The 14517-nt window shown below is 45.9% G+C and overlaps 1 protein-coding gene across 2 annotated transcripts in view; it reads right to left on the reverse strand.

Moving 5' to 3' along the window:
* DENND2C (DENN domain containing 2C) overlaps positions 1–8331 on the reverse strand; it is a 75052-nt gene extending 66721 nt beyond the window's left edge. For both annotated transcript variants that reach the window (XM_063143742.1, XM_063143734.1), the window contains exon 1: positions 8239–8331. The gene's annotated coding sequence lies outside the window, so the exon portion shown is untranslated. The remainder of the gene's footprint in view (positions 1–8238) is intronic.
* Positions 8332–14517: the final 6186 nt, after the last annotated feature.

Raw genomic sequence — 14517 nt, forward strand, 5'->3', positions numbered from 1 at the left:
AACCCACAACACAATAGGGCTTATGGTACCGTAGAAGCATGTGCACGAACCATCCTGCACATCCTCTGAGCACCAACCATACATGTTCCATGTCTTCAGCTTCTGGAGTTACAGGTTTCTCCCAACATAACTTTGTTTCCAGAAAAGATAAGAGGTGATTTAAATCACATTTCCCATTTATTTATTTATTACATTTATATACCGCCCCATAGCCGAAGCTCTCTGAGCAGTTTACAAAAGTAATTGTAAGTTAGTTCATGTATTCCCTGAACTAACACAAACATTATCGAGCTACTATAAACAATTGCAACTAAATAGATATTTTATATAACCTAAGAGAAGAATCCAAAACATTTTGTCATGCAGCCCATGTAGCTTTTGCCTCACAAAATGGCATCTGCTTGGAATCAAAGAGGCTGTTTTGAAATGAATGATTTTTTTGCCGAGCTCTCTCAATACACGCGCAAGGACACTAGGAAAGATCATTTACATGAAGTGCAAAACTTCCGAACACTTATTTGGAAGCATATCCCACTGAAAGTGCCACTTACTTCGGAGTCCTCATGTACTATATACAGCTTACATCAGAAATGCAGAAGCTCAGGTCCAGGATCCCAGTCCAGCCCTCCTGGGTCCCCAGATGGTCCCCATCCTATTTTTCCCAACCACAAACAGTTTGGTGGATTCCCAGCTTTTGCGCAGTTTGTTCCCCATTCTAAAAGGTTGAAATATCTCTCCTAAGGCCTGCTTACTGGCAGTAGCATCTTTAAGCTGAAATATGCAGATAGTTGCAGTACTTGGCCCTGTCCCTTTTGCCCCGCCTTTTGCCTTTGGCCCCACCCACCACTGGACCTTGGCCTCCGAAAGCTTCTCTGAAATGGAACTTGGTCCCTGGGCTGAAAGAGGTTCTGCAGCCTGGCTGAGCATAGTCGAGCTATAATTTCCCAGAACTTTCCAGAAAAGGGGTGGGTAGTTACTGGACAGAACAGAATTCAGCCACGAAATAGAAAGTAGACCTGCCATTGATTTCAGAGAGTCTGAGTAGACCTTTTAAGCCCTAAGGAAACCACCAATCCACGCTAATGGCGTATGGGAGCTCATACTGGACAGAAGGTTTCTTACAGCTCAGCACAAGACGGCAGCTGCACCAACAGCAAAGACCACAGCACAAAATGCGATCATGTTGGGCTTTAGTCATCAATCTCCCTAGCAGATCTGGCGGAGTGCTTCGTCCTACAGGCAAGAAGCAAATACCAAACTCCCTACGGACCCCACCCCCCAAAAAAATCAAACGCAGAAGACAGATGCAGACTAAGAGGAGGAGGAGGGGAGAAGGAGAAAAGCAAGCCAAGACTGATATTCAAAGGGCTTCTGAGTGAGCCAAAGTCAGCAGCCTTCTCATCCCCGATCTGGCAAATGGGGTGAGGAAAATGGTGCAGAAGTCCAAACTTCTAAAAAGGACTTGGCGAGATTTTATTTTATTTTTTAAGAAATTATTGTTTCGAAAAAGGAGTGCAGGGTTGCCACTTTTCCCAGCACAATGACGCAGATGTTAAAGAATCAGAGCTGGCTTGAGGTGACCTGCTGGCAACCCTAACACTCAGCACTGCACAAACACAAATAATGTGAGCCACAGCTTACAGCACACCCTTTTCACTCTCCCTCGCTGAGCTTTTCTACACGAGGCTGCTAATCGCGGTACCTACTTTCAGTTTCGTTGCAGAATTGAGAATAAAGCTCTACACAAAGAGCTTGTTCCTTTCCTGCTTTTCCAGTACAAAACCTCTAGGTGGCATTGCGCTGAAGTGGAATAGCTCAAATAGCTCAAATACGCAAGAAGAAACAACATTCTAAAATAATACTGCATTTTCTCTGTTTAAAAAAAAACTGGGAAAGTGCTCTGAAAAAACAGAACTAGAGTATCATGACATCGTCTAAAGAATCTGTAACCATGAGTAAGGAATCACAAGCACACAATAAATGCCTCATTTAGAAAAGTGCTCTCTCTCTCTCTCTCTCTCTCTCACACACACACACACATCACTTATCCTAAATATTGATCTGTGATATTCCATTGGAATAAATCCTTACAGAACACACCCATGATTTTTATATTCTGACAATGCAACAACAATGCCATCATAAAAACTAATGCCCCACAAAACACAAGCATCCTCTTTATGTGTAGCATACAAGGGGTTCATCTTGCCAGTCCACAATATAGAAAATCAAAGCAGTCTGACACTGGACTGCCAAGTCCTGAGAGTATTCAGTATTTTCAGCATAGTTAGTTTAGTGGAGCTCACACTTCAAGCCAATGACAGAAGATTTCAGGATCCTTAGAAAGGGCACTTTGGCTCAGATTCACCTTCTTGAAACCTCTCCAGCCCAGGTGCTGCAAACTTCTGCTTCCTCTGTTCTTGAGGAGCTTAAAAATAAGAAATTACGACCATTCAACTGGAAAATACGGACAACTGGAGGGTGAAATCAAGTCGCATTTCAGACACACTTTATAGAACAAACAGCCTTACAATTCCAGTGTTCTCTGCAGAAGTTTAAAAACAATCCTTTGATGAGAGAGACAAACCAGCTATACAAGCATCACCCACAACACAAATAAAACCTTGTTAAAGCTATAGTCTAATGGCAATTATGAAGCATATTTCAAAAGTGTACATAGATTCAGGGGTTCAGTTCAGACAATCTCAGCATTATAATGTCTGAATGCAGCTTCAAGATCTCAACTTAATATGCCAAGATATATACAAACTATAGTTAACTATAACTTCCCGTTATGTCTGAACTGGGAACTATGGGTAATGACTTCCAAACAAGCCAGGATACAGAAGCCAATTTTGAACCATTCATATTCTTGCTTGATTGAAAGCCATTAACCACAGTTCCTGATTTGGGCTCCCTCCCATACGCCATCAGCTATGGTTAACAGTGGTTCCTTGCATGTTTCATTGCTCAGGTGAAGGGACAAGCAAAAGAGCTGAATGCTGGCACATGAAATTTGTGCACATCTTGGCTTATTCAGATGGGATCTTCATCATCTGACAGCAGCCAGAGGCTGCAATCTGTCGTTACAATAAATCATAGTTTATCTTAACCTGACAGGGAATAATCCAGCTTCCCCACAGGTTTGCACACTCACCGCTCTGCTCCCCAGCACAGCCACAAGGAGACAATTAGAAGATTCCACTTCCATTTTAGATTACCTGCAGTTTAGCATGAGATCCAAATTCTACGCTGTGGTTAATCTTAACTATAATTTGTGGAAATTTGGCCTGTTTGAGATCTTTGAAGGGGAGCCTGCTTGTGATCCCGCTCATGGGTAATGACCAGGGCGAGGGCCTTCTCAGTTGTACTCTTCCCTGCTTTGAAGGTGTCATGTGTCTTCAATGATCCAGTTTCAGATACTGCTTACAACGCACCTCATCACCCAGGATTTTGGGTCCTTTGGATAAGACCATTGAGTCTTTTGTTTGTTGGGAAAGTTTTTACCTTGCTGTTCTTTGAGTTGATGAATTTTTAGAATACAATATTATGGCATCATCATTATGATTACTACAATTATTGTGATTTCTTATGAAGGTACACAAATTTAATTAATAAAGAAATAATAAAAAACAGAGTTAAGATTAACCATAGTCTGTCAGGTTGGATGACACAAGCAATGACAGAAGTGAAAGCTTCCAATCTCCTCCTTGTGGCTGCACCAGAGGAGAAAAGAAGAGCCTGAGAGCCCAGAGGGAATCAAGGCTAGTTCCCATCATGATAAACCATGGTTTATCATGATATCCAATTTCAGCCAAAGATGGTCTGGACCATAGGACAAAAAGTAGAAGACTTGGAGCTTGAAAACATGATTCAGATCTCTGCTATCCTACGAACTCACTGGATAACGTTGCACAAGTTAAGTTTATAGAACACAGGACAAGAGAGATGTGCACAAGTTACTCTCTCTTAGTGCACGTTTGTTGCTGAGCACTCCCGGATTTTCACAGGACCCTCTCATGATGTCATCTGCCTCCCACATGCCTCCCGCCCCTTCTGGCTTTCCTTGCACCACAAAAAAACCACCCACAAAGTCCGATATATTTTCTCAACGCGAAATAAAAGTGCCCTTCCATCCCATGTATTGCTGTGCTCCCGCTATTTTGCTTTAGTTGGGGGTAGTCCTGCTGATAAAAGAAGAAGGTGGGGCGGTTCTCCTCCAGCTTACTGAATCTGTGGGTCGAACGAATGGGCTTGTGCTGAGCCGGTGGAACGGACTTTTGCTGCTCCAACCCCACCCTCGTCGCCCACAGAAACTGCACCCAGCCGATTAAACACTGAATCAGCAAAACCCTAGGAAACAAAACCAGAGGGGGGCGGGAAGGCAACCACATCCATCACCTGACAAGAACCAATGAACTAGAAAGGGAAAGAGAAGGGGTGGGCACAATAGCAGGAGAGCAAACAACAGCGGCAATCATGTAAGGGACCAGCGCTTGCCGCGCTAATGAAACAGAGGTCAAAATTGCAGTTGCATGCCAGGAAAAAAAAGTAGGTGTGATAGCGCCCTCAGTCTTAGTTCTCAAATGCAGAAGCAACAATAATATTGATCTACCTCTCAGCTAAAAGATAAGGGTTATATATGATAAAGTACTTTGTCCATTTGTTTGATGTATTGTATGTTTACAAAATTCCCGCTGACTCAATGGGACTTATTTATTTAGAACAATTTATGCATTGCATTGCCATATCACGCTAGAACAAACACAAAAATGCAAGAGCAAGAAAACCACAAATAAAACTTTACAACAGACTGAAACGTGCCCAATTAAGAGAGCAATCCTATTCCCCACCCCCCACCCCGCAACATCTGAGGGGCCACAGGATGCTGCAAATCTCTTCCTCCAAGGCCTGAGACAGAGCTCCAACCTCAGAGGAGATCCAATTGTGGATCTACACACACACAGAGAGGGAGAGGGAGGGAATATGCCAATGGGTGGGGTGGGGAAGAGGGAGGCTGCAGATCTTCCAGATCCACAGGCCTTTCAGCTCCTGTCTCTGCCCCTAGCAAGATAAGTGAGTTAGACTGGCTCAGAGGCCCATCTAACTTTAAATGCTTTTTATGAGAAACAGACGGCAAAAAAAAGCCCTGCCCACTGGGCTCTTGCCGGAAGGACTTAGGATGGATGGAGGGATCCGGGTGTCTATCCTGAAAGTTCACACTCTAAATTAGTAACGTCTATTAAAATGGCTGAATAAATAAAAATGCTTTTGCCCAGTGCCTAAATAATAGCAGTATTGGCACCAGGTAAACCATTTTGGAGAGGACACTGGTTGTCACTACCAAGGAAGCCCTCTTTCTCATAGGTTGGCCTTCATACTTTAGATGGAAGAAGTACCTGGGGAAAGGTCTTGTCAGAAGATCATAAAGGACAGGCAGCTTGATATGGGAATAGGGGGTTATTTACTCCCAAGTAAATATACAGAGGATTTCAATCCAAGTGAAGAACAACCTTTCTTGGGGCAGTTACCAACACTGATAATCTCTGACACAAGTGCCATAACATTACCTCATTCTCACTAGAAGGGAGCAAAGAGAATCGTTTTAGAGAAAATTCAACTATCAGAGCCATTTCAATGCCAAGAAAATGGGTGGAATTCCATTCTTACCACCCAGCTCCAGCCCCCACCATGCAACATTATTACTTTTTAATGGTTAATCCTATATTGGGGTTGGGGGGATATTTTAACTGCGGGGGGGGGGGGAGTTCCCCAATGCCATTTTTTTTACAACTTTTCCTGCAAAAAGCTCCCAGCACCAGTGGAAGCCTCAGTGCCTCTTCTGTTACTTGAGGGTTCCTTACAGCAGAATATTACATCCTTCTTAATACCACACAACACAGAGAGCTGTAGTTACCAGCTCTGATGTAAAGGTTACAGTGCTAGACCAGGACTTGGGAGATCTGGGTTCTAGCCCTCGCTGGGCTATGAAACTCACTCGGTGACTTTGGGCCAGTCACTGACTCTCAGCCTAACTACCTTACAAGGTGATTGTGAGGATAAAACGAAGAGAAAGGGACTGTGGATTCCTTGGAGGAAATGTGGTATATAAATATAACAAATAAATAAACATTTGTCTTTCTTTCACATTCACTGGAAGACTGCAAGCTGGAGCCCAGGCCTCCACAAACTGAAGAATATGACAAGACTGATCCCTTTTGACCCCCAGCCAGGCTATTGTGGCATTATTCAAAAATCCTTATCCAACATTTTCCCTTTGTTTCTCTATTAGGAAAAGCACCGTTGTCATTCTCTCCTAAATATAATAAAAGGTCACAGAACACCATTACTCCATTTCCTGGTTTTGCTGTGAAACAGCTTCAAAACACTGAAGGGGGGGGGAAGGGGGGAATCAACAGTTTAGACATTTTTGACTCTCCTCCAACTCAAACCTTTTGAATTTGCAGCACAAATGTTAAGGCAGAAAGTATTGCCCTCACCTTCACCCAGAAAGCTGCCAGCCACCTTCCTTTAATCCAGGGTGATAAATATATTCCCTAGCGGGAAACACACCATTTCTATTTCACAGAGTATTTTGGAGGATTTGAGCATCCCCACTCTCAACTTCAGCATTTATGCACTCACTCATTCACTATGACAATCCTGGCCCTGGGCTGCAAGTGTATCCAGATATGGATTAAGATTCTTAAGTAGTTTCAAAACAGTCCCTGTTGGAGGTGTAAATGGGTGAAGGACCAGCATAGGTCCCAGGCAGGCAGGTGTGAACTGCAGGACTTAAACACAAGGTAAACAAATGCAATTCAACACCACAAATTAACCCCAATCGTATGCCAATGTTTTCTTATTTAACACCAGATATGGATGCCGGAACTGCTAATACTTCATAGAATAGTAGAACTGGAAGGGGCCTATAAGGTGGGCCCCTTCCAGCAGGAATCCACCTTAAAGCATACCTGACAGATGGTTGTCTAGTTGCCTCTTGAATGCCTCTAGTGTGGGAGAGTCCACAACTTACAATTCATGGTTAGCACTAGAAGAAGAGCGTAAGGGCCCTGCTGGATCAGACCAAAGGCGTATCTAGTTCAGCATCGTGTTTCTCACAGCAGCCAACCAGATACCTCTTAGGAGGCTCAAAGCCCTCAATTGCTGTTACTTCCCAGTTTTCAAAGGCCAGGTGCTTCTGATCCTGGAGGTAGCAGTCAGGCATCGTGACTCATAGCCTTGGATCATAAGTAGTAGCCTTTGACACACTTACCCTCCATGAATCTGCCTAAAAATCCCCTTCAAAGGCCATCTAAAGGTGCAATCCTATTTATGTTTATACAGGGAAAAAATCATACAACTCAACACGCACTCACACACACAAACAAACATACATACATAGGATTGCGCTCTAAATTGGTGGCCATCAACACACCTTGTGACTGCTAATCAGACAGTTTAACAGGCACTGCATGAAGAAGTATTTAATTTTAGGATCATCATGAATAACAACCTTATTATGTATTACACATCAACTACACATCAGCCCATCCCACAGATTATTCACGGGCAACAAGCAGAGGCCAAAGTAGCTTTCAAAGCAGGGGCTTCTCTAGGCACTAGAGTGCCCGTCTGCCAAACAGCAGCCAATAGATTATACCTGGGCATGTCCACTGGCCCTGAAAGTCACTCTCTCCGACTTTGGAGAGCCCTCGGGGTGTGCGAGAAAGGCACTCTACACATGCTCAGGCAATCGTCATCATTACTTCACGTCCCCGATAGGTGCTTAGCATTCAAGACAGATTCCGGCCATGAAGCCCGGTTCAGTCGGAGCTCGGCCAAAGCAGCAAAGAGCAGGAGCCTCTGGCTTCTATGGGTGTCCAGTCCCGACGACTTCAGTCGCTCCCCGCGGAAGAACCCGCGGGAGGATTGGGAAGAGGACCGGCAGCCACCCTCTCTCAGCTCGAGAGACGTATTTGCTCCGGGCCGAGCGGACTCAAAGGGCAAACGCCAACCTAAGTCCTACTGGCATAAATGGTCCAATTCGTTTCAATGGGTTTACTCTAAGTAGGACTTACGTTGGATTTTGCCCAAATTCTCCACACGAGAACAGCCCGAGCAGCGGGCGCCCACGCTTCCCTCCTGTCTGTCCGGGCACAAGCAGAGAAAGCCCTCCGAGCGAGGCAAACGACCTCGGCCCAGGCGGCCCGGCCCGGCCCCACAGCCCCCACTCACCGGCTTCCATGGCGGCGGCGGCGGCGCTCCCACCCACTTGCACGGCTGGCTTCTTCTGCCGCTCGATGGCAACTTTGCAAGTACAGACCAAGCCCGCTCTCCCGAGTTGACACATACGAGCCGGACCCCATTGGCTGGCGCCTCCGTCGCTCCGGCGTCAAGCAGCGCCGCCGCCGCCACGCCTTCTGCGGAACCGCGCCGCCCCTTCTCCTGCTCCACTCCCGGGGCTGTGGTACACGTGGGCGCCGCTTCCTCGCCGAGCTCAGGGCTTCGGCGGCCCCTCTTGGCGCGACTCTCATCTCTAGGAAGACGAGAGCTCCTCCGTGCACGCTCCGGCCCGTTCCCATTCCGTGGCTCCTCCGTTTGTACGGACGATCTTCACGATCAGGCCACGCTGGAGTGCTTCTGTCGAGGAGTCCCTGGATTTAAATCGTACCACGTTACTATACATACACTGCCGGTGTTTTGGCATAGTTGTGTCTGGCCTCTTGTTCGGCGTAAGGATGGCTGGATTGCGGGGAGAGGGGGGAAAGAAAGAGCCCCCCGATCTTATCTCTCTCACCCCCCCTTTACTGGTATTAGAAGGCTACTGAGGGCTATGGTTTTGGTGGGGGGAGTCAGGGGAGGATCTTCCATTAAGGGTTTTCCTGAAAAAACAAAACAAAAACCACCGCCCAAATAATTCGGGCGCTGTTGAGGCCCTCCCTTAAGCACTCACAGATGGTGGAATACTCGGTGTGAACTGACTGGATCGAGAGGTAACCCTCTATCTGGTGTTATATCTGTGAGAGTGCTCTCACATTCACGTTCGTACTTAGACACAATTGGGCGATGAAGACACTCCATTCATTCGCACAGCTTGGAGTACTTTCAGTCATGAAGCAGTTATGGTGTGTATCGCACCCGTGTGAGAACAAACCAAACAATTCCAAGAACTCATTTAAGCTCCGCTGGCAATTATTTCCTGACAAATCTCACAGCTGATGGGTTTTTCTGAAGGCACATTTTACAAAGAGTGTGAAGCAGTAGATAAGCGGGCAGGCAGCTTCAGAGGAATAATATCCCAGCTTTTCTAAAAAAAATAAGGCAGAACTGAGCTTTTCATCCAGTGTCGTAACATCTCAGAAAAGAGAGAGACGCGCCTTAGGTCACAATCTCATACAGGATGCGCTTTCAACAATGACTGTGCTTTCAGGAGACAAAAGGCAAGGTGGAATTTTTGTATTTGTTGCCAGAGCTGGAATTGTCTACGGACCACTTCCACTGACACATCTTGTTTCCCACACCCACAGGAGACACACCCTGCACACTTACTCTCTGTGCATCCATTTGCAGGTGCTGCAGTAGCACAGTGCCCACCTACTAGCACCAGTTGGGAGATCAGGTGCTCCACCCTGAGCTGCTTACCTGTGGGAAAGGTAGGCTCCATCATGACTGACAAAGCCCTTTTGTATATTCTCACATTAGAAGCCATCAGGGTAGAGAGAGATGAGATGCTTCCAGTGGAGGCTTTTCTTGCACTATCACCCTCCCAACTGAGAGCACCCACTGTGTCATTTCACCCAGTACTTATGCCAGCAAATGGGCAAGGAGCAAATGGCTGCAAGTTGCTGTTAACACGTGGATGTTGTGGAAGGAGGATGGGTGTTTAGAGCTAAGGTGTGAAATGTCACAGTGTGATGCAAAACATATGGCGAGCTGTGGCCCATTTCTCTTTCTTGGGAGCTTTGGCTAAGTCTCAAAGCTGTTCATGCAAAAGCAAGCAGCTGCAGCCCTAGGAGAGGCCTGCTGTCCTTCCTGAACTCGTCTACTTTGAAGAAGAAAAGTGGTCGGTTGGTATGTTAAAAATGATCTGGTTTATTGTGGCATGATTTTTCCTAAGCAACAGCCCATGTCATTTGGCTCTTCAATATCAGGTGAACTAAGCTTTTGCCTACTGGCAAAACACAATGACGGTGCAATCCTGTGCATGTTTAAGACAGAAAAAAGTCCTGCAACTCTCAGTATTCCCCAGCCAATGTGGCTGGCTGGGAGTTGTAGGACTTTTTCCTGGCTTAGATCAGATGGGGGTGGGGATAGAAATCACGGTTCCCTACCATTGCTTCTCTGCCCCCACTCCTGTCCCACAATACTACTTTCTTCCAGGAGAAAGAAAGAGGAAGTAAGCAAAGACCACGTGGCCCATTCAGGGGCCTCTTTTTTTATTTTGCCACTTTTCCTGCACACAGCAGGAAATGGCAGCACATTCCATTCCCCCCCCCCAAAAAAAGTCAGATTTTGGGGGGTCTGACAAGAAGGAGCAGGAGGCGGACAGTCATCTAAAGGATGTGTGAAAAAAATGTGAGTGGGCAGTAGCGAGAGTGCAATAAAACACTTGTCTGATGAACCCCTTAAACATGCATAGGAGTTAAGGAGTTAAGTCCATTAAGTCCCCAGTAGTTTTGGTCTTGCTTCTTCAGTCTAACACAGCGGCTTTCTCCTTTCTAAACCAGTTTTGACTTGTGCTTTAACTAAGTTAAAACTGACTTGGGAAGTGGCATGCTATGTTGTCACCATCCAAATAGTAAAGTGTGTGAGATATACAACCCTGGGACTTGACATTATTTGTAATACTAGTGCCAACAGGTCTGACTCCTTTTCCCCCCTGTCTTTTTGTTTCCCCAGATTTCTGATAGGCCTTAAAGCAGACCTGCACAACCTGTGCAAAAAATATGCAGCACACGGGAGAAGGTGTTGTCGAGTCCTTTGACTGCCCCAATACATATCTCGGGAGCTGTGTTTGGCAGGGCTGGCTCAGTGCTGCAGCTATGTAATTGTAGACCCTGGACTTAATGGGCTGACAAGGAGGCCCCTTTAGATCTCCCAGTTTCTTCACTGCCGTTCCATGCTTTATAAATCGCTTCTGCACTCTTGATAAGTTAGAGCATACAAACAAAAGACAGTTTGCCAAGACTGATGCGTCTGCTGCTCTGATGTGAAACATTTTACTTGGAATAAAAACATTTTGTTGTAGAAAAGGAGGATTATCATTTAAAAGAAAAATAATAATATAATGAACTGTAACCCTGACCAGCCACCCACTAACTGCAAAATACTTTTTAAAAAAATAAGGAAGGAAGCAGCGGCATCCAGCATCAGCACTGGTGGGCCCTTGTGTGCTAATGCCTGCTCAGGCGCTGCCCTATTTGGTGCTTCCTCCATCCCCATCTGCCACAATCTGGGTGATCATTTGGGAGGGAATCTACACGTCGTACTGAAGGCGCTTCCATGCGCCCCCAGTACGCCCCCAAAACAATGGTGTATTCCTGCCTACCTGCAGCCCAGAAGAGACGGAGGAGGAGGCGGCCGGGGAATCCGGCCGCGTCGCTGCCGCCGCCTCCCCTCCGGCCTCCTGCTGCCGGGGTAAGAGCGACCCGGGTCGGAGAGCCCAGCTTCCGCTTCCGCCGAGCTCTCCAACCCGGGTCGCTCTTACCCCGGCAGCAGGAGGCCGGAGGGGAGGCGGCGGCGGCGGCAAGGATGCGGCCGGATTACCCGGCCGCTGCCTCCTCTGTCTCTTCTGGGCTACAGGTAGGCAGGAATACACCATCGTTTTGGGGGCATACTGGGGGGCGCATGGAAGCGCCTTCAGTACGACGTGTAGATTCCCCCTGGGAGCCTCCTGTGCTGCAGGACCCTGGACATCATCCTCAAGGTCCAGCCCTACTTGCATCACTGAGTGGGTCACTATGGTGCACGGCTGCCTTTCAGGGTGGCCATGTGTCCTACGTTAGAGAGGACAGTCCTCTATTTGATAGGCTGTCCAGACCAAGTTTGGTTTCAACATAAAGAACCATCAGAAGGGAGATCAGGCAGGGGCCTTGAAGTAGCCCATCAATAGTTGGCAACTAGGAAGCAGACTGACCAGGCAGGGTCAGTGAAATGTATTGATCACAGTGAAATTTATTGTATTTCTATTTATAGTACTTATTTCTAAATTTGCATCTACATCTGTAAATTAACATATGCAGTTTTCAATGAAAAGCTTTGTCCTCTCTTAGGGTGATGCAATTCTTCTTTTGGGGTGATATGTAAGTGGCCACCCCACTGCCTTCAAGCACACTGTAGGCCACTGGACTCTATTTTGAACCCTTTGCCTTTGATCTCCTTACTAGAGTGAGCCTTGTTTTCTCTTGGGTACACATTGGGAGGCCCAAACAGGTTTTCATTTATTAGGGAGGGCCATCATGGCACTAGTGCACAGAAGGTAGAATACTTCTCTCTTCAAGCACCAGATGTCAAAAAGTCCCCATTTCTGAAGTCTTTCTGTTTTGTCACCTGTAGTCACTAATCACATAACTGTGGGGAGTTGTTGTTGTTTTAATCTTGGATTCTGGCACTTTTTTGAAGGCCCAATATCATTTTTAGCAAGCAAGTGACCTGTGTGAATATCTGCAACAGCAGTCAGTAGGTGGCAATGTGTAGCTATGAAATAGAGAAGTAATTGTAGGAATGTACGGAGATTTTTGTTTGCGCACCCCCAAACCCCCACCCTGCTGCACAAAATGGCACAATTTCACACTTTAGTCTTGGGGGGGGGGAGTTGCGCAACTTTGCTGTTTGCACAAATTGAACAGAGATCACAAATGACTCTGTAAACGAGACAAGAAGAACATCAAGCTGATGGTCAAAGAATTGAGGCGAATGAGAACATGGCTTATTTACCTGTCCTTAGGTAGCTGGTGAAGCAAAAACAAGCTCCTTGTTTTAAACCTTAAAGTCTAAAGGTATTTCTGCCTTAGTGATTTTTTTATAGAAGGAAAAAAGAGGTGAGAAAACATGGCCGAGTTACAAAATGAAGACAATATCGGGACATACACACCAGCCCTATAAAATTATGTGAATAAGTCTGTGTGATTACAGGATAAAAAAAAACTCATCTGGAAGCACCCTAACATTTATTGTGTCATAAGTTTCAGCCACACTTCATCAGAGAAAAGAAGTAGTATCCTCAATTAGAAAATGGGTATAGAGAAGACAGTTGTAAACAATGGGGCTAAATAGCTATGAAATGCAAGATCACAACGACAACCCAGTGTTGTTTTTTAACCCCGTGGGTTGTTGCGAAGGAACCAGCGCTTTAGTTCACACTACTCGATCACTCCTGCTTGGCTTCTCTTACCAGCAGGAGCAGCTAAGAAAACAAACAGGTACTCCATCGGAACCCAGAACTCTAGCTTGTCTCTCCCCTGACAAACTAGAGTTGGAATCCACTCTGGGTAGATCAGGGCTAATGGGACTTGGACCAAACAATTAGAGGGTACTGTTTGGGTAGGGCTACACTTGAGTTCCATTATAGTTTTGTATCCACTGTTACAAGGCCAGCTCTAACTATTAGGCAGAGTGAAATGACTGTCTCTGGTGGAAGCCTCCTGCCTGTTCTCGTGAACTCTTCAGCTGTTCTACTCTGCCGGAAGACTGAGCAGTGTATGCCACATGACCTGTCGTGGGGCCCCTAAACTAGCCTGCTACCTCAGATGTGAAGTTAGCTAACCCATTGCAGGGTTAAATTAAGAGTCAATTGGCAGTCCAGCCACCTTCTGTATGTTATAAGCATTTCCCAAGTCAATTCAGAAACCTAAAGAGATCACAACTTGTATGACCCTGAGTTTCTGTTCTAGTTTTCATCACATTTCCCTTTAACTTTTCCATTCAGAGAGAAACTTTCTATTAAGAGAGCTGTAAATATAAATACAGGAATCTGTGGCAACAGGCCTGTGTGTGTAGGGAGGGAGCGCAGAGAGAAGACATCTGGAACATAGCATGAGCCGTTCCAGAACAATTATGGAGTGTGATTACACTGATATTCAGGCAACCCTATTAGGATAAACTGCAACATTTTTTTGTGTATGGAAACCACCGTCATAGGAAAATACAGGGGTCCAGAGCATTGTTTATATGTAGGCTCTAGCAGGCCCTGAATTTTGCTCCTTTTTGACTGCAGGTTCACTCGTCTTGGGCTCTGTGAGGTCCAGGCCACCTCTGGTCATGCAGAAACGGGGGCCATAGCAAGGCCTGAAATAAAGCTCAGTCTCACAATATGGACTAGCCTGTAATATTTTCAGACAGACTTGAATACTTAGACCTTGAGTTGTTTCTGTTTTTCTAAAAGCACCCAAACAAAGGCCTGACTCACATCAGTGGCTGTGGAAGAGCAACAGAGTTCTTTTTCAGATGGACATTTCTGCTAGATTCATGGAAAGGGATATCTGAGGGTGATGAGTAAACTGCTGCTTGCAAAAC

The sequence above is a fragment of the Elgaria multicarinata genome, chromosome 1, assembly GCF_023053635.1.
Source record: "Elgaria multicarinata webbii isolate HBS135686 ecotype San Diego chromosome 1, rElgMul1.1.pri, whole genome shotgun sequence".
NCBI lineage: Eukaryota > Metazoa > Chordata > Lepidosauria > Squamata > Anguidae > Elgaria > Elgaria multicarinata.